General features: G+C 40.5%; 2 protein-coding genes across 2 annotated transcripts in view; one reads left to right on the top strand and one right to left on the bottom strand.

The window, feature by feature from the left end:
• The window catches only part of LOC125897389 (xaa-Arg dipeptidase-like), a 649,571-nt gene that overhangs the window by 619,012 nt on the left and 9,422 nt on the right, over positions 1-21,137 (top strand). The window lies entirely within an intron of this gene.
• The window catches only part of lrfn2b (leucine rich repeat and fibronectin type III domain containing 2b), a 242,941-nt gene that overhangs the window by 155,243 nt on the left and 66,561 nt on the right, over positions 1-21,137 (bottom strand). The window contains exon 2 of the mRNA XM_049590668.1: positions 8,356-8,416. The gene's annotated coding sequence lies outside the window, so the exon portion shown is untranslated. The remainder of the gene's footprint in view (positions 1-8,355; positions 8,417-21,137) is intronic.

The following is a 21,137-nucleotide window of genomic DNA, read 5'->3' on the forward strand; positions in this document are numbered from 1 at the left end:
ATAAAAACCAACAGTACGAGTACAATGTAACAGTGGGGATGTTGAGCCCGTTTGCTTCTATGCAGCACCCTGACTGGAAGCAGTCAGCATGCTGTGCTGTTGGATTGTGGGTCGCCTAGAACAGAAATCGATTCAGCTTAAAGACACAGTAGCCAGATATCTGTTCTCTCACAGTGGGGGGAAGTGGTTCTACAGGGAACGTGTTCTAAATGAGGTCCTCTGTCAGAGTGACACTTCCTCTGCCATAGGCTACAGAGACTATTCATGGTGCTGCTAGCTCTCTCCGAGTGAGAACTGACCTTCAGCAGAGATGCAACAGAGCCACAAACACCAGCAACAATCAGAGGAAGTCAACTGAGAAGCTTGGTTTGTACACAGTGAAGTGCACATTAAATATTGACCAAGGCTGGAATCCTGATCAAAGTGAAGCCCTTCTCTACGGAAAGATTTTTATTTCATCCTTTTAAAGTCATAATCTGCAGCTTGTTTTTAGATAACCAGATGCAATTTGCTGCTCTCTGAATTCTTAATTTTGTTTACAGAGGCAAAAACATTTGAGTAAATATAAGAAGCTTAGTGTGCATTATCACAGATGACTCCTTGAGAAAGCAGACTGAAGCTGTGGACAGCACAAACATTAAGGGGGGACTTTGCCCATTTCCAACCAGCTCTGTCATCACAGTGTGGGAAGTGTGTGCAAATGAATGGTGTTAGTTTCCCCCATGTGATGCGTCATTGATAACACCATCATGGAACCCACTGGCTGTTGTCTGAAGACTATGGTCCTCTGGAGACAACTGCCAATATTTAAAAAACCCTGTTACAATAAGACATGCCTTTATTTTGAAATTCCCATGGCACATGTGTCACCATTTCTGTCCAAGCAGACCTCCTTCCTAAACAGTCAATCAGTGCTACCAGCTGAACACAATGCAGATAATGGTGAGCAGCCAAGAAAAAGACAATGAGGATATTTACTGATATTGTTTCATCATTAAAAAATACATTATTAGCATGGCAGACTTTGTTAATTAGTAGAAGCAAATATCATATTGTTGTCCAAAGAGTCAATGTAATATGATCTTGTGATTAAACTAGTGATGTACAGCCCTAATACACATATTTATGCAGACGCAGATCAGTTTTAAAAAGCTAGTAAAAAGCTAAATGGTCATCAGACGATATGATAAGTGGTGACGTTGCATTTTGGCCAGTGTGCTCTGCCTCTTTTGATCTCCACACAGACTGTTTACCTGCGGGCAACAAAAGCCGGCTCGAACACAATTGTTCAATACTAACCGCATTATAAATGGAAACCAGAGCACTTCCAACATCAAAATCTTGTATAATTGATTCTATACACACATGCAAATATCTGTTTATAGAGATTACTGATAACATGAAATGCATCACCCAGTGGATAGGAGCTCTGAGCGCTGACAGCACAGGTAAAAGCCAAACACCACTTATTTGCACACACTACAATGAAACAGAGCTTGTTGAAATTGGCAAACATTATTTTCAAATTTCCATTGTAATGATTTGAAATTTATTGTCATCAACTACGGACCCACAGTTTGGGGTTTGGGAATGTTAATGTTACCTGAGAACATTTGATCTACCACAAATTCTCAAATTACAGCCAGAATTAAATTTATGGCTTAGTCTAAGATAATAAACTGGCCGGATGCTAATAAAGGCTGGATTAAAAAAAGAAAAAAAAGATTGAGACTACCTGTACTATAATTGCTGAATTCTGACTGTAGCTAATTTCCACAGCACTGATATTAAAGGGCCACTGTGTAAAATGGGTTGAAAACCGTTGAAAACAGTGACATCAGTGGTCAAATTCTAGATTGCAGGGCTCACTCGCTCACCCCTCCCGTCGGGTAAATGATGGTGGCCTCGTAGGGACAAAAAGCCTTGCGCAGACACGAGTTTTTCAGGAGTAGGTCTATCTAGCGACGAGGTGAATGTTTATTTAGAAATCTAAACCATGTTACAATATTGTAATGAATCACTCACGAGCAGGAGACCAGAGGAGCGTTCGGGAAAAAGGCCCATTTATTTGAGCACTCCAAAAACTCCACACTCCAGGGGGGAAAAGACTCCGTCCCAAACTCTGACTCTTCTAGCGTAACACACACACACACTCCATACACACATACTCACTTACAGTACCTAGCGGGTACCCCCTCCTCTCTCTGCTCCACCAATCTCCAGCCTGCACACTGACTGACAGCGTAGCCTGTAAACAGAGCTCAGCTGTTTATTTAGACGATTTTGAAGAGTTTCTTGTAGTGGACACAGATCCAGAGCCATACCTGTTTGAGCCAGAGCATACAGATGAGGAACTCCATGTGTTGGATGCTGAGCGGGCGAGAAGAGAGGCTGAATCCTCCGCTCCCATTTTGCTGCACAGAATGGGATTCGGTCCTACCATCGCTGGGGAGATATATCATCAGGAGGAAAAGCACCGCACAGAGTGCATCACAAGGAGTGAAGTTGCGTCTTCTTTTCCTCGCAGATGACGGTTCGGGTTCATTCTCTCCTGTTGCGTGATAAGTGTGGTCCATTCGCAAACTTTATAACTAATAAAACCTTTCACTACTCTCTATCGACGAACTACGAACACTCTGCTGTTTCCTCCTCTTTCTTCCTTCCTTCCGCTGTCTTCGTTGGTTTATTTATACACGCGAAACGCATTCTCTGGCTGGCTGGATTGTGCGCTCGGTCTGCTGTACATACATGGCGGCGCAAGATGGCGACCTCTCTAAAGCAAGGCCCTTGCTATATATATATGTATATATATAAAAGCATAATTATAAGGCTACGAAAACCAAACGAATTTTATTTTATAGCGATTATACACTTATAAACATATTAATGGGTAGAATATTCAGATTCAGATTTGACAATAAACCATGCCAAATATTACACACTGGCCCTTTAATCTCCATCAGTACAATAGCAGAATGTTACCCAGTTTACAACTTGACTCATGCTTGTAACAAGAGGGACTCCACACAGTTTTCAAAAACTAGTTATTAATTTGATAGAAAAATAAGATGGGGTGTGGAAGGAGTGGGTGTTGTACGGGACTACCCAGTCTCATTCTGAAGTTGTCAAAAACCAGCACTTGGTCAGTGACTTCCGGCATCAGCGACAAAAAAAGGCCATCTTTTTACATTGGCGTGATATGCAGCCGGTTGGTTTCACAGCACCCCGTGGGATCAGGGGGAAGCGCATCAGGACAACAACAAAAGGTGAGGTGGCAGAAGTCCGCGTAGGGCGGATGGGAGTGGTGGTGGCCAAGCAACCACCAGCTTTCCCCTGGGAAGCCAGTGTTCACTTGTCGTATGATTGTAAAGCCAAACCCTGTTGTTTTTTCTCAAATCCAACCACATACTTCTGTTACCTAAACCCAACCACATGTGTGTGTTGGCAAAACCTAACCATGTGCATTTGTTGTTGAAGGAAAAAGAAAGTGAATTCGCAGTGTTGTGCCAACGTAGTGGATTTTTTTTTTTTGAAAGAGGCTATATGCAAACTGTACATTTCATGTGAAAATTAAAGTAAAAACAGAAAATGTATGTAAGAGGAAGAAGCTGAAGCAATGTCCCAGAATGTCAACAACCAACTCACTCAAGTTTTTCCATGTCATATCACAACGTGGTAACCTGGAAATCCAGATGCCCTGCCCCTAGCAAATTCAAATTTGCTCTGCAAAGGGATCTGGCCCTGACGAGCAGAGCCATCGGACCAATCAGATCAGTCTATCTGACAGAGGCGGGCTCTGGGCGGGCGTAACATGATGAGGACAGCGCTGTGCCGTAGGGGTCGAAAAGTAAACAGCCCAAATGGCAGCTGCTGCATCCATTCAATGTAGCTTTGGAAGAAACGCTAAGCCAACTACACTTATCTTTTTCCTTGAGAGAGGAACAGAAGACTGCCCTAGAAGCCTTCGTTTCCAGAAAAGACGTTTTTACAGTTTTGTCGACGGGATACAGCAAAAGCATAATTTATCAGTTAGCCCCACTGGTCGGCAAACCAATGGGGCTTACTGCAATGTGATGAGGTTGGAGTAAGAACGTGTTGTAAGGGAGAAATGGATGAATAAAAGTAAGTGTATGTGAGTGCTGTAATCTATGTAAACCTAAACTAAACTACGGGAGTGCCATGAAGAGATTTTCAGGCTGCCCAGCAAGAGAGAGCTTAGCCTGGGAGAACAGTCCTTTTGTCACTCTCCCCTTTCAATTGCTGACAGTTGCTCTGACGACCAACCCAGGCTAAGCAGAGCAGCACAGGAAGCCAGGCGGGCGGGCCATTGCAAGTCATGTCACTCATTCTTTCTCTGTAAAATAAATACTGTTTCCATTCCACTTCTGCTTTGATGTTTTTTTTTTTATCATTCAAACTCAACACTTGCTGGTGTTTGACATTAAAAGCCAACTTGGAAAAGAAGAGATTATGCCTTTTGAGCTGCTGAAAGGCTTTTAGTGTGAACTGTCTGAAGGACATGTTGAGTTTCTCTGACTTCTGGGAAAGTACTTTAGAATGACTACTCATTGAAGAAACAATTCAGTCAAATGAATGTAAAATATTAAAGCTACAGTAACTTATAAAAATAACTCTCATATTTACTGGAATTTCACTTCAAACAGTAGTATATCAGACAGTCTGTGAAAACGTCATATTCCTCTGCCTCCTCATAGTGCTTCTAATGGCATTTGCAAAATCAACCAAATGTCATGTGCAAAATCTCACAGAGCTGAGGAGTCTCTATCACAGCTGTTAATCATGTCGATCAAGTCAAGTGAAAAACCAAACACTGCCCACCAGCTGAAGCAAGCGCTGCCTAGTTTGACAGTTTGACCGCAGCCCACAAGCACTGATAGACGGCTTTGGCACAGACTTCTTGGCTCTTATTGGTTGTTTTTGTTCAGGTGCAGTGGATTCTTGCAAATGCTATTAGAGGCCCTACAAGGAGGCAAAGAAACATGATTTTTTTTTTTTTTTTTTTTTACAGATTATCTGTCTTGCATTACCGTGGATATACAGTAGTGAGTTTAATCAAATCAGTATATCCTCATAGTTTGTATGATATCCTACAAATTAGTACCCCAAAAATGATGTTACATCCTTGACGTAAAGTTACGTAATTTATGTAAAGTTACAGAGGTTAGGTTTAGGAAAGTCGTGGTTTGGTGTTTTTATGTGTAGGCAGGTAAAGTTACTGTGGTTAGGTTTGGTGTTTTTATGTGTAGGCAGGTAAAGTTACTGTGGTTAGATTTAGGAAAAGAAACATGGTGATCGCGTAATACAACTCAGAGCATAGCTAGGCGTATAACAACTATGTACGATACGTCAATATATTTTCAAGCAAGATACCGATTTAGACAGTACCGTTTATATCAATGTAGGATCAAGTTGCATTATCAAACACAGTTCTTCTAGGTAGCTATGCCAGTGTGCACCTCTCCTCTCTCACACTCACTGCATAACTCTGCTCCACTCACACACAAGATCTAGCAACACTGACAGCGACACAGAGCTGCTCCTCTGTTTAATCTGTTGGTTAATTAATCAACAGTGCCACATCGGTCTATACTGTATGTTGCACATTATACGCTGAATCAGTATGTGAGATGAATAAAATGACTGCAGTAGCACATGCATGTGGGGGAGACAGAGCTGCTTGATTCGGTCAGGTGAGCGTGCATTTAGACAGGCACTCACTGAGACAGCGCCTGAATGTTTTAAAAAACACAGCGACAACACAGGCATTTCATATACAAGATGTTTACAATGTGTCTCTTGCTCCTTTCCTCCCTCAGCCTCTCTGTTGATGCTATGTGCATAAATAAGATTAATGGTCATCTGAAGGGCAACAGAAAACCACGTAGATATTCAGTTGTTTCAGACCTACTTGATACTTTTAAACTCATGTTATAGTTTTGTGTCCTGTGCAAACCTTTAAACCGCTGCAGCTCCAGTGCTATTTGCAAAAATGTTAACGTACAACCCTGCTATTCCTTTTATATATTTTTTCATTTACATGTTGTGCAGCTGTTTATTTTCAAACAAGTTAAAAAAAATCCCTGTCTTTGCATTTTATTTTGATCACAGTCTATAAGTGCTTGTGACATCTCAATGTGGCTTTGACTTGAACTGAGAATTTCGTAGAAAATACCGAGATATTAATGTGTGTCGCCACTAAGACTGAAAATATTGGGATATGAATTTAGTCCATATCACCCAGCCCTAACTCAGAGTTCACTCAGTTCCGAAAACACGTGTCCTGTAGAGGATCAGTGATTTGGTAACCCATCCACCACCCCAGCCTACCTCCTTACAAAACTACTCGGGAACGCTTCCATCATTACTCCCTTCAGCGTTTTGGTCACATGATCGCAGCCTTCCAAAATATATGGGTTATGCACGTATTACTCGCTCATGATAATGAGGGGGGGTATTTGGGTGCATTACTTTTTGTAGAAAAACATATATACAGTTAATGAAGCAGCCTAATCAATATGACAAAAAGTTATTCTATTAAAGTTACCAACTGTAGCTTTAAGTCATAAATATGACACATTTAGCAGTCAAAGTTTCCACATAGTGAGGTGTATCATGAATAGTGTTGCACGGTGTACCAGTACTAAAATAATACCGCGGTACTAGAGTATTGCAAACGGTACTATACTGCATTTGGAAAATACCGGTACTTTGAAATTGATTCAATTCATTAATTTAGTTAATTTATTTTACTCATTTATGCACACAAACGCCTTTCTTGTTCCTATTGGAGCACAGATTGCACAAGTGGTATGTATGACAACACCTGTATCAACATTCGCAGCTGGCACACGTGAAAAAAGACAAGAGAAAGTCTGCCTCGCAAAGGGAGACAACACGAGACAACACCAACTTAGTGAAACATTTGAGCAACCAAACCGTGACGTCCGTACCGAGGTACTTACCGAACCATGATTTTTTTTGGTACCGTTACACCCCTACTATTTATTGTTCTAAAGGTTTGTATCCAAAAGGACGAGAAGAGTATCGAAAAGTATCGAAATTCATATTGGTATGGGTACCGAAACAAAGATTTTGGTATCGTGACAACACTAATCATGAATTACTTCTCTGATCTGTATAATGGCACTGTAAAGGCTGAATGGGTACTGTTACCCCTCAGATTGCATAGCACATAAAGTTCTCCATGTCATTGCACTCACAAACACAATCAACACCCCATGACACCTGGCCAAGAAAACCTTTTTGATGTTTGCAGAGGATGTAAATAATGGATTGGTGACTTGTGGTGCGTCACAGAATGGGTTATGGGGGCTCTGCTGAGACACAGTGATCTCAGCGGATCCTCCTGCACTTGTCTCTGAAAGCTGTCAGATGATCAGGGAGCTTCACAGTGACTCTTTGGCAGAGATAAACAACAACACAAAGCAGCTCAATGAGTCCTGGTGGGCCTCTGGCAATCAACCAAATGTAATATCACTGTCACAGATGCAAATGATCCTCTCCTCTGTATCACTTTCCTCATGGTATACAAATTATAGCTACACATTTTGCGGAAATCTGGAGACTGTCTAAAGATAGTTGGAAAGTCAAACCCTGAGTTAGTTACTATTTGACATGTTTCCAGGAACAAATGCTTGAACTGTCAAGCAGGTGAAAGTGAGATTTTCCTCTATGCTTTCTCGCCCAAGCACCAAAAATTTTCAGTCACCACAAGTCCATAAAACAAGCCCAGCCGATTGCATTAAGTTTTGTTGGCTCTGGATGCGCTGACGTGACCTCAATCCGCTGCCTCACTGGCTGCCTACTCAGATCATGGTCGTCTCGGCCTGTAAGAGCTTCTCCTTCATCAGGTCCGGCTAAAGCCTCACACACACTGCCCATCACTGGCATGGATTAGAGGGCTACTGCTTGCACATGTCTGAAGCTGTCTGCTCTCACTGAGTCATGAGAGGCTGCAGCAGTTCTTCCCAGACCCAAAACATTACCTGAAAACCCTTAAGTCAAGAGTTTTTGGTAGAACTTATCCTCCTTAAAACATAAGCCCTCAAATCCAGCACTCTGTGGAGCATTATCTAGTCATGGTGTAGCTTATAAGTCTGCAAGTGTTAACAGAATTAAAGGCAAGTTTACTTTGAAGTTCTGCATACAACATGCAACCTAAATCTCATCCAGGATAGTAATGAGCTGCTTAGAATGTTCAAACTTCTACTTAAGTTTTTTTTGGTCCATGTTATCTAGTGATAAGCAGGTTACTGTTGAGACGAATTTCGTTTTTTTACAAAGTTTTCTCAGCTGTAACAACTTTTGACTCACCTGTTAATTGTGGAGATGTGGTTGCAGGGACTCAGCTTAACAACAGAATTCAAGGCCATCTCTGTAAAAAAAAAACACAACAAACATAGTGATCAATATTTAAAATAGTCCAGTTTCACATAAACAGATGCACATTTTGAAGATAGCAGTGGTTGTCAGTGACACATTACAAGTAACACACGAGTAAAATACTGTAAACTTCAATTAGTAGCCGGTGCTATTATTTGCTTAACTCACTGGAATGAACAGACCTATATTTGGGACAGGCTTAAAGCGGTGTTGTGTCGGTATGTCTGGTGCCAAAATCCTAGAGTGCCGTAGCACACTCTCTCTCTCTGATGCGCTGTCTGTCAGAGCTAAATCAAACGAATGGTTCATAACTGATATACTTATCTGAAGCCTTACATTCATATGAGTAATATTCATGCTGGTTTAAATAAACAATTTTAATGTACTTCCCATTCCCAGTTTTGTGTGAAGTGAATGACAGGCCTGTCCCATAAGGTCATATTTCTGCTACCAATTAAAAGGAAGTACAGGCATATGGCCAGCAGTTGCTGTGTTCTTGTGTTTTACCAGTTTTCAGACACAGATTTTTTGCTGATATCCAATATGTCGATATGTAACAACTAATTTAGCCAATCCACTTTTTTCCCCAGATACTTTTGGTGCTCATCAAGTCTCTTCTATAGTGGAATTACCATCATATTATGCGTGCATACTCTTATTGTGATGGCCCACCAGCAGATGGACACATGAAACACAATGCTTTTAAATGTATGCAATAGTTGTTCATTGTGTAGAATAAGAAAAAGAATGTTGGGCGATTCTCATAGTTCATTTCAAAGCCCATATTGACCGATGCCGACAATGTACTGATATCATCAACATGTTGGCTGATTCCGATGGTTCATTTTAAAGCCAATATCGGCAGATACCGATAATTTCCCAATATTTTTGTGTATCCCCTAATCAGCTTGGCTCTACGTCATGACAACTAGAAGTAAGAGAGGCAATAGGGAGTGCTACAACTATTAACATGGTATATTTGCAAATATGGTGTGACGCCCTGCGTCACGCATCAATTGTCCTGGTCTTTCACAAATGAAATGTGGCAACTCTACAGTTGTCTTTTGGTTTCACAGGGGGCACAAACAGCGGTTTGACGGGTGAGTTTGGAATCAAGGCTAAATTCATTATGGCATCAACAAAAAGGGTGAAGATGCATATTCTCTGCAAAAACACAGAGGAGGACAACATGGCCCCTGCACTGCTGGCTACATTTCTTCTTTACTTCTTCTGGGGATCATTAAAGTACTCTCATGTAATTACTTCTGACTACAGACCAAGTTAGTCTCTCTTTACTGTAGAAAGTTACTTAGAGACCATGTTTTTCTGGCTAACAATAATTCAAGTCATCTTAAAAATGGGTCAGCAACCAACCTATCTGTCCTTCTCCAAATCTCTTAAAACATTACTACAGAAATTAAGGAAGAAGTAAGCCTGGCTGACATTGTTCATCTGATGATGTAGCTATAAACTGGCTGGCTACTTAGCAAGCATTTTGCTAACATTAACTAATATAAGATGTGACTATTTACAATGATTTGGGTTCTTGAAGATAACAGTCCTCCAGCCTCCATCTTAACTAATAACTAATTTCAACATCTGTGTGTCAGACAACCAAATAGCATATCGAAGTATTACAGGGAAGGGGAAACTTGACTGAGGTTCTGTTGAAGCTTGCTCAACTTTTACTGGAGCAAAGAGTGAAAAGGAGTGAGATTTAGGAAGGGTCAATTAAACAATTGTCAAAAACCAATTCATTTTATGTCAACTGACTAATCATTCAATCAGCTTGTGACGCTGTGTGGACTCTTTCCCCACAGCCCTGCTAAGTCAAGTTGAGGCTACAAAGTAGATTCAATGGTAATGAGGTGAGTTTGAATTTCTGGACTGGCTGGGAAAACAGACAAGGTAATTATGCAATGACTAAGCAATAACATACTGAATGTAAAGCAGTGCCATTTTCCTCCAAGCACAAAAGCATCTTTCTTTGTCAGTGTAGCCTCATCTTATTTATCCTTGAAGTACAATGTGGTCAAAATGTATGTGACATTTTTTACTTAACAAATCTTGATAATTCCAGTCATCCATATTTGCCCCTTGTTTTACCAGTGCTGTGTGCTTTAGAACAGACTTTTATTGTAACTAATTAAATATGCATAACCATCCAGCACAACACTAGAGCCAGCTTGTTCTTTGTACTTCAATTTCCCCTGGATATTGAAGCATAAAAGGTCGACATACGACAGCTGATCCTGGGAATGCTTCGCCTCTGCCTAAAAATGCCATTGTGCCTGTGATGTATCTGTCCCTGTCAGGGTCTATATATAGGCCATCAGCTGGGAAATGAATAAACATCAGCGTGATCTGCGCGTCTGCCTGCCGATGGGGCCGTCCCCAGTCACTCAGGTGGGTTGACACTGCTGCCACAGCGACAGCATCTCTATTCTGCCTGTCAACCTCTGAAGATGCTTAGAAAGAGCCGCCAGTCTGGCTCAGGCATTTATATAGAGACAATTAAATTAAATATCTTCTTATAACATGCATCACACACATAGAGAAGATGAGATATAATGGTTAGTGGCCAGTTTGCTGCTCTATTAAATAAATAGTTTACAGTCTGTTAATCGTTAAGTACTTTCACAAATCACATGAATGAATAAATCCTGCAAACATGACTTTAGTCACAATCACAGTCACGGAACAGTCATGCTATAGTCTTATCAACTGATCTGCTGAATCTTAAACAGTAATCTTAAGCCCTATTCGTACGGAACCAATATTACCTGGGGACCTCTAGTCATTTGTAATACTTGCGGAGGTTGTCTGTGATCTTAATCCCGTGAGAATCTAGCGTGTCCATAATTTGTTCCACCGCAAATTACCAACCATATTTCACCAAACACACACGTCACGTGATGATATAAGTCCTGTGCAAATCGGCTTCTTGATGATAGGCTGCTTTAGACTGCATTACTGTTTGCCAGCCCTATGTGTCTTATTGAGCTCTGAATATGGCACAGTTATGGATGGGCCATTGTGTTGTGTTTACTGCCGCAGAAGAGGAGTAAATCTCTTCTTGAGCAATCCGAGTCAAGTCAAGTCTGATGTGCTGCCAAGTCTGTTGAGTGTGAAAGGTTCTTCAAGACCAGGAGATCATGTTGAATGCTCTGGAAAAAGCAAGTAATATAACCTTGACTAAATAGGGTTTTTTTTAATTAAAATTGCAAGTTACCTGCAAGTCTTTCGGGTCTTTGGATGCTTGCATGTCATTTGTTTGTTTTGCTCTCAAAGAACATCACCAGGTTTAAACCCCAGCCTTTAGATTTTTGCTGTCAAGTATTCAATTCCAAATCAATTCTCAAACTCAATTTTTTTTGGTATTGTCTCCATTTACGAGGGTTGTACCTGTCAGTCAAATCAGATTTGGCTGTTCAATACGAATACTCGACAATTTCTTTTTTTTTTATTTCATAGAATATTTGAACAGGCTCAGTGGGATGTTCAGAGTGACAGCCGCATTCACACAATACAGCAAACACATGCATTAATGTTGGATCAGAAATCTGCAACAACATTTTTTTTCTGACACTAGATACCACGCAAAAGCCAGAGACTGTCTTATTAAGCTGCTGTGAGCTGTAAATTCAAATTCTGAGTTTTACGTCAGGTTCACACTGGATACGGAATTACCTTGATTTGTTAATTGTCACACAGCTGCCTGTCAGCGGTCGCCTACCCCTTCACACCAAAAGCACCATTTCTCCGCGCTGATCAGCAACTGATTCTGTTCTCTGCTCTGTTTAAATCAGATGTAGAGCGCTGCATCTTTCTGTGTGTGTGAGACTGCATGTGTGTGAATGTGAGTGTGTCTAGCTCAGGGACTTAGCTCGACCATCTTGCTGTCTGTTAAGATCAGGGGTCAGCAACCTTTGCTTAAAAATCTGTCTAGAGCCGCAATACATATTTCTGCCTTACAGTGATGGCAACACAGCTTATTTAATCTAAAGTTGCCTATAAACATTCCTAAAAGGTCTAAATGAGCATTGGTAACATGTTGTACAACAAAGCAGCTACTCTGCAGTGGGCATTTTATGATTATTTGGTACTTCAACTTTGCAGCGTTAGTGGTGAAAGCAAACAAATCTGTCCACTCCGTATGAGGTTTTTTTCTCAGAGACATTTTCTTTTTTGGATTTGGAATCAATAGACAACCTCACTATGGAGACTCAAGACTAGCCATCACTATTTCAATGTATGATGCACATTGCTAATGAGATGTTAAAACATTTTTTTTAATTTGGTGAAAAGGCTACATATTGATATAATTGGAAAATGTAAGAATCACTTTAGATTGAAATGTTAAAAAATTATTCATTTCCATATAATTTTTTGTCAAAGCCACAGGGAGACACTGGAGAAGTGCTGAGGAGCCACTTATGGTGTACTGTAATATCATGGTATAAACCTAGTTTGTTTCACATCAGGACGTATATCTCCAAAAACCTCCACCAATGAGAAGGTTAGGGCAGTCTATAAGCCAACAGAGGCAAAATAGTTGAGGTACTGGCTGCTGCTTATAGATGTTATTGCTATGAATGCAAAGTAATAATTCATGACAACCTTGGCATCTTTTTATAAGTTCAGAGCTTTCTTTGAAAAGTAAGGGGAGAAGCATTTGATTTGTGCTTTTATTGTGTGCCCAGTGACTGGGGTTCACATATGAGTTGGTGATGAAAATATCGGATGAAAGATTTGCATAACAAGAAGGAGCCATTAAGGCTGATGATGAAGTAACAACTTAACTTTCTGTGCAGGAGTGCCACTAAGACGAATACCTGTGTACACGCTTGCCCATTCTCACTCTGAAAGTGACTGATACACTCGTGTATGATTAATGAATCCATTTGCAACTAAGAATTTAACTGGAGCAAATTTGCATGCGCACAAGAGAAGGAGAATGAAGAGCAATGATTTGGTAACTGGTTGAAGTAGCTGATAGGTTGTTTGCTGTTATGATGTATCACTGGCTGCAGGGCAAACAAGTATCTGTGGCTGACTCAGGGAAAAGCTCCAAGGTTTTTCTGGGCTTCAGACTGGAGGGAGCAGATCCACTTAGCTTTCCACTGCACTGCCTCCTATTGCTTTGGCCATTCAATTGACAAGCAGCCAGCCGGCAAGAGCACATTAAATTTTAATCTGAGCGTGATGCATGCTTATCATTCCTGACGGGCCCAAATGAACTTTTGTCACTGTCTGAGTGAAACAAAGCAAAAACAAGGGAGGAGCAGTGCAGTGTGCACTGAGTGATGTTACAAGTCTTCACTCTCATTTACATTCTCAGATCACAGTGTATTTGAAGTGATATTATGGCTGCTACTGTGCTGTTTCACCAGTGCCAGCTCTAGCATAGGTGGAAAGCTCTAAATAAACACCTCAAATATTAATATACAGCGTTTATTACACAGCATCCAAAATATACTTTCAGGGCCAGATGACTGTGTTTGAATTTACATTTAGGAAGACACTGAAAGTGTCCTGAAATTGTGTCTATGACATGTACAAATGTACGGTCCATCTAAAGGCGTTTATCAAGTATCAATACCATGACTGCAAATGAATTCTATTGCTGCCATGTTCACCATAACAACTTTATAAAGTGATAATAAGTCAGTAGCCATGTTTCCAAAATGTCTTTTTATGCTTATTTTTGAAGTAGCACATTAGAAAAGCTGCATGGAAATTCACTAATACTTCCTCAATTGCGCAAAAAAGCCTTTACACTTGCTTAAAGTGGTGTATGCCTTTGTCAATAAAGAGCTAATGCGATAAATGGGATACTGAAATGCCTCCAATAAATAGTTTTGACGTCGCTAACATTTCACTTACATGAGTGATGATCAGCTGTCTCCACTGTTGGCTTCTTCCCGTGCTTAAGAATTGTAGTTGTGCCTTTTTATGCAGATAATGAGATAACTAGAATTACTGCCTCGCAGTTATATGCCTCTTAGAACCAATTAAGTTGCACTTGCAATTTACATCCTTTGTCTGTGGATACATAGATGCTTCACACACATTAACTCACTGTCCGACTAAATGTTGCCCCCTCTGTTTTGGAGATATGACATCCCATAATGGCCAGAAAAGTGTTCATTATGATGTCACAGTGAAGTTGACCTTTGACCCTTTGGATATAAAATGTCATCATTTTATAATTTTATCCCATGAGGCATTTGTTTGAAATTTTGTCGTAATTAGCTTATGAATTCCTGAGTTATGGCCAAAACATGTTTTGTGAGGTTACAGTGACCTTGACCTTTGACCTTCAACCACCAAATTCTGATCACTTCATTCTTGAGTCCAAGTGAACATTTGAGAAAAGTACCTCAAGGCCTTCTTGAAATATTGTGTTTATGAGAAAGAGACTGATGCAAGGAAACAGTGACATACACAGTAGCCATGTTTCCATCAGCCTGTTTAGATGCGCATCTAGAAGTATCGCATCGGAAAATTATGATGGAAACGCAAAAATTCGAATTAAAATCTCCTGATTCGCACAAACTAAAATACGCTCGCTTTAGCCGGGTTTTGGTTGATTTGAAAAAAATGTTGATTCGCAAAACGGGGGATGGAAACAGTTATGTTCGAATTAAGTCTGATGTAGCGCACCTCTCTCCATGGTGATACCCACACTCCGGGTCGGGAAGGCGGTAATGCATGTACATGCTGGTTGCCAACCGCCAGAAAATGTAGACAAAGAAGAATGCGAGACTTGTTTTGTTTCCAGTTCTGCGGAAAACTCGTGCAAGTTCGTAGTTTTCACCAAAGTCCGTACATTTAATGGAAACACATAGGATTCGTATTTCTTTGAATGCACGTTTCCCAATGATTCGAATCACTTTGGGATGGAAACATAGCTAGTGATATCATACACTGTTGTATGAGGATAGCCCAGGTGACTTGTTCTGTTTCCAGTTTGCAACTTCAACTTCTACTCTTCTTACTGGCAGCCATTTGTAAAGTGAGGCCTATCAATTTCTGACCAAACTACGCTTTGCGGAACTTTGTTTATTCACTCTAAAGGAGTTGATGGAAACCATAGCCTGTAAAAAAACAACAACATGAAAACAGTGACTGGTTTGTAGACTCCCATTTTGAAGCCTCGAGTTTGGGATTTTGACTGTTGCCATCCTGGATTTCTGGAGCCAAAAGTGACCATAATTGGAAAAGAGGGTGGAGATTTGGAGGTGTTTGAATAATAGAGACATTTGCTATTTTATTTCCAGCTCTTTACTGGTGGGATTTCTTGTTTACATATTGTATTTAAATATCCTCTTATATTGTGTTTCTTTTGCACTTTGTCTCACTTTTGAGGTTTTATGCAAAGGTCTTTGAATTGCCTCATCGCCAGCATGTGCTATGTAAATAAACTGCCTTGCGACCAATAGCTTTTTTAGACTGCAAACATGTTTCTTTCTGCTGAAAAGTTGGGTATTTTAACACAGGGTGTCTATAAGGATTGACTTGCTTTTGGAGCCAGCCTCAAGTGGCCATTAGAGGAACTGTAGGTTTTGGCACTTCTGCCCAGCAGTTGCTGCTTAATGTCAATGCATCTAATTCGAATTTCCTTTGAATGAAATTATAAAACTTGGCTGAACATTTGCTTGACAATTTAATGGAATCACAGCTAGTGTTGTATTTACAGCCTATTGCACTACTCCCAAATGAAGCTTTGTGTCAGTTCATGCAGGACACAGAAGTCATACACCCCAGCCGTAATCAGCCGACAGCCAGCTGTTGGATCATTGCTTCTATTCAGATTCAGTCACACACCAACCACAGGTGGCCCATTTAAATATGGCCTCCCTCTCATTGATCCCTGCTACACCAATGCTGCCACACACTGCTGCTGCTGCTAGCAAAGCTTTACCTCCTCTGCACCAGCCCCCACCTTTCTAACTCAGGTCTTAGCATGGCTCAGAGGTTAAAAAGGTATTATATGTCTTGCCTTGGGCCCACTCTTGTATACCCAGGGGGGGCTTCTACATAGCATTTAGCATGCTGCTTGTCCAATCTAGGGGGCATCTTTGGAGAGTAGCTATCAGTGCCAAGCATAACTGTATTTCCATTTGTTGCAATAAATGGTTAAATCTATGATGATCTATGAATGGATAATCTATTCAGAATGTTCCTGACTGAAGTAACTAAAAAGAAAATTGTTTTGCTGTTTGTACTTCAGCATAGATAAATAAGGGAAATGTCACTGCGTCTTTAAGTTAGTTAAAGGTAAGTGTTTTATATTATGCTAGCCCCAAAAAATGACTTAATATGGTCTAAGATTCATGGCACATTATATTTACCGCATCTCCTTTTAGAACTGTAATCACAACTCCCTACAACAGCTCGTAAGTGGAGCAGGTCAGTTACTGTTAGATTCAGGTGCTGTGTCGTATTAAAATAATTACTCAGAAGGTACCCACGATGTAGAAGCTCTGCTTACATCACTCCAGATGAGACACATAAAATCCTGCTGCTGCTGCATGAAGTTGAAAAGGGACTTTAACTCTTTCTACAAACAGTTGTGAGTAATATTATTATTAAGAATCAGCCATTAAGCTCACCCACAAGCTTTGCCTTAAAGGCTTTAAAAGTTACAGCGACCGTGCCAGCAGCCAGCTCTGTCTTTGTCTGGTCTATGAAGAAAATGGGAAGTGATTAACAACTTGTGCAAGTGTGCCTAAGCTGTCAACTTCTATTGGCAATGGTATACCCTGACGGAGACCTAATGGCTATAATTACATTGGAGAGGAGGGAAAGTACAATCGGGCACACAAACAAAGTCTGATGATCCCATTCCATAAAAACACATTAAATGCTGCTAATTGTCACTGCATGTAAAATTTGTTCTTTAACATATGTTCGTTGGAGATAAAATGAGATGAAAGTTTGGTCATTGCTGCAGGGAAATTAGGTCACAGCAATAAACAGTAATACATTAAAGTAAAGGGAAATCCTGCAGAATGTAGCTTTAGATAATAATTTATGACAGTTTTACTACACAGTGTGTTAAGCAGGAATCTGTGGAGTATTATTGATGTAATATATGTTCTCACTGAAATATGAGCTAGATGATAATGGTTGTGTATGCATGATTCATCCATCAAGAAAAGAACATTTTAACGTAACAGCTGCAACATACAAACACAATCTACTCCTTCTGATTATTGAGGAGCTTCAGAGGAGTCATACATGTTTAAATGCCTTGCTCAGGGGCACTTTACAGTAATTACTGAAGGAAGGAGAATTATACCTAAGTGACAAAATAGGTCTTCTATAACCTTTTAAGTCCTTGGGATCCCTTGGAGCACCTAAGCCTCCAGGTCCAGTTTGAAATGTGAGGGGATCGGAGATGATTTTACTTATAAAAGGTAAAAATACTCATCACCTGGAGACAACAACTGTATAATGTTTGAAGTCTGAGGAACAATGATAATGTCATAGTGATGTCACAAGGGTTTCTCGGCTTGGGCATGGAGGTTACACATTTATAACAGAAGGCCATTGTGCTACAAAATGAAGGTTTTGAGTTTGAAAAACTTGGATGTTTATCAGGCAGGAAGATGTGTGGAGAAAATTTGCACAAGGTGACACAGATAAACGCAAAGACACAACAGTTCAAGGTGAAGAATATAACTTGGAGTGAAAGAGTTGCATGACACGTTTGCAAGTCTTAAAGCATTGAGATTCTTCTGACTGACTGAATTAGAAATGGAGTACAAAGTTATTGTCCCTGTCTGTGAGCACCTGCAGCTCCACCACTTAATGTCAGTACTGTACAGAGGAAGAACAAAAAAGGAGAGGGCTTGGAGAAAAGTGAATGAAGCATTAGGTCTACCAACATGTCTCATTTCAAGCCATCACATATCGCCGTTTTGTCAGTGGCTTTTCATGCTACATATTATGTGCTAGGTATCCTCCTGCATCTGCTGTTGACATTCCTGGACACCGCTACCAACTCAAGGACGTCAAGAAAAGCATGTGGTTAGGTTTAGAAAAACAAACATCATGGTTTGGCTCTACATGCATACAGGAAGGAAACACCAGGCTCCTGGGTGACAGTCCGGGGTTTATTGATCCCATTCACCACCCCTCACTCCCACCCTATAGGAACTTTCAAGCTCCTTATATTACGTCGTTACCAAGAGTGTTTTAACCTGACACTGTCCAGTGGCGTATCATAGTGCTTCGACAGGTGTCATCCAGCCAACAAGTGGCATATCAACACAGCGTGAAAGGTTACATCTCCCTGGTGCCACTGCATACCGCTTCAGGTGTCTGACACCGAAATCGCTGACCAAGTGGTGGTATTCGACAACTTTAGAATGAGAATGCTTTGGGTCTACATGGAAAGTTCTGAAAATATGTATTTGTTACTTTTGTAAGCTATTTTGTTGAGTTGCCTCTCAGCAAAATCCTCTGTGTAATTAAAGTTGGGCTTTTATACTGAAGGGAAAAAAAACATAAGTTGCAATGTGACAATTTGAAAAAAAAAAACATTTGCTGTGTTGGTTTAAGCTGTTCCAGACTGCAGAGCCTTTGTATTCTGCCAGAAAGAGCTGTACTTTATTACAAACCAAGTTAGCACTAGGCTCTAAGCGCTAAACACTTAGCTACCCCCACCTCCCCAGTTTTTTAGCCCAACCATTAGCACAGCTGATAAGATAAAGTTAAAATTTGTGTGTTGTGAAATACCCCAAAACTCCTGCTTGGCACTCAGCATCAGGGGTTGGAATTGGGGGATTAGATCACCACATGATTCCCGAGTGCGGCACCGCTGCTGCTCACCGCTCCCTCAGGGGATGGGTCAAATGCAGAGAACACATTTCACACACTCAGGTGTGTGACAATCAGTGGAACTTTAATCTTTAATCTTTAAAACACTCCAGTGGTCATACCTGTGCGAGTAACACAGGTCTGTGTCACTATAGTGTGAGGATGCATGGTGCCCGTCCAGGAGCATAAATGTACCAGATGATGCAAGATTCATCATCACTAGTGCAAAATTCTGCATTTTGCGCTATTTGGCAGGTTTTTGCTCACAGCATAGTAATGTAATGACACAGATCTGGTTGAAAATCTGCAAAGTATCCCTTTAGTGCTTTTGGAGCTTGACCAATACTAAGGACTGACATCATCACCCCACTAAGATGGCACTGAATCACATTTGGGTGATTCATTCACAGTGGGGGGAGTGTGTGCAGGTAAACAGTGTAAAGGCGCTCCCCTTGCCAGCAAGGCTTAGAGCATCCCACCTATGCTGTGAGCAAGAACCTGGCAAATGGTGCAAAATGCAGCATTTTGCACTAGAAAACCATGTCCATTTTCACTAAATTGTTTTCAAAAGGGCCAAATCTCTTCTTCATCCTTTTTCAGCAAACAACTACAATCAACTTCTGGTGAGAAGATGGACAGTGTGGTACTCTGCCGGATCTAAGCCCATTAATAAACCTCTATTCTGTCCTCTTTAGCAACATCTGTTGTGTATTTTATACAGCCAAACTTAGAATTTAGTTGTTCTCATTTACATATGTCTCTGTTTCTGTTGACACTAAACAGGCTCATTGTGTTTTCCTTTTTTGTGTGCTCACAGTGCTGTGGATTAAAATGTACTTAAGGTCACATTCAGGAGGAAAATGTTTTTTAAAAAGTTTTCGTTTTGCAAAATCACTATCTGCCTCTACCTCTGTCAACTTTACGTTTGTGCTGTTGACCTGACTACATATGCAGAGCAGAATTTCACAAAATGTGTAAGAATTACAAGAAATAGATATCATTTCAATTTCATTGTTTTTTTTCTCTCTCTCGCTCTCTCTCATGCACCCACATCATTACTGCTGTCATAATTGCTTATGAGGTGCTTGAGAACCTCTTCATATCTGTCATTTAATTTTATTATTGTTGAACTAGTTATGTTTGAATTATTTGCTTTCATATTTAATCAAAAGTGCAGAGTGATTTTCAAAGTCATGGAAATTATCTGATAATAACTAATGATTTTCCAAGTGTGTCAGTTTGGAAGGTTATTCATTTGCAATATAATGACAGCATAAACTAAGTGCATTTGTAACAAATATGTTACGTCATCATGGATTTAGGGGTGTGCGATATGGACAAAAAATAATATCTCGATATTTTGGGGGATTTTGACCATAACGATAATTAGACGATATTTATTTATTTATTTACTTTTAAATATGTGTTTGGACCAGCCCGAGTTATAGCTCATTCATTGTTTCTCATGGATGATATTAATGGACACAATGTTTTAAAGGAAAAATGTTCTTAACATTTATTGCTGCTTTTTTTTACCTGCTCTCTCTGTTTGACTCTGGTGACGGCCTTTTGTAGCGTCAATTCCGGGTCCATTTGCAACTGTTCAGATAGGTGTTTGTCCCGCAGACTCACCACAAGCCTGTCCCTCACCATCTCATCATGTAGAGCCCCGTAACCGCAGTGCTCCGCCAGGCAGTGCAGCGCCGTAACGTTAATCAAACTGCCGTCTCGCCCGTTTCTTGATGCCGCTGATTAAACTTTGCTCTCTCAAAGATCACATTCCTGCGATTCTCTTCTGCTTGCGTCTCCAATCCAGAAGTAATGCGGAATCTGTCTAAGCGTTTAATCCATTTAGGCCAGTCTTCAGCCTTGAAGGTGAACTT

This window comes from Epinephelus fuscoguttatus, linkage group LG11, assembly GCF_011397635.1.
Source record: "Epinephelus fuscoguttatus linkage group LG11, E.fuscoguttatus.final_Chr_v1".
In the NCBI taxonomy this organism is placed as follows: Eukaryota; Metazoa; Chordata; class Actinopteri; order Perciformes; family Serranidae; genus Epinephelus; species Epinephelus fuscoguttatus.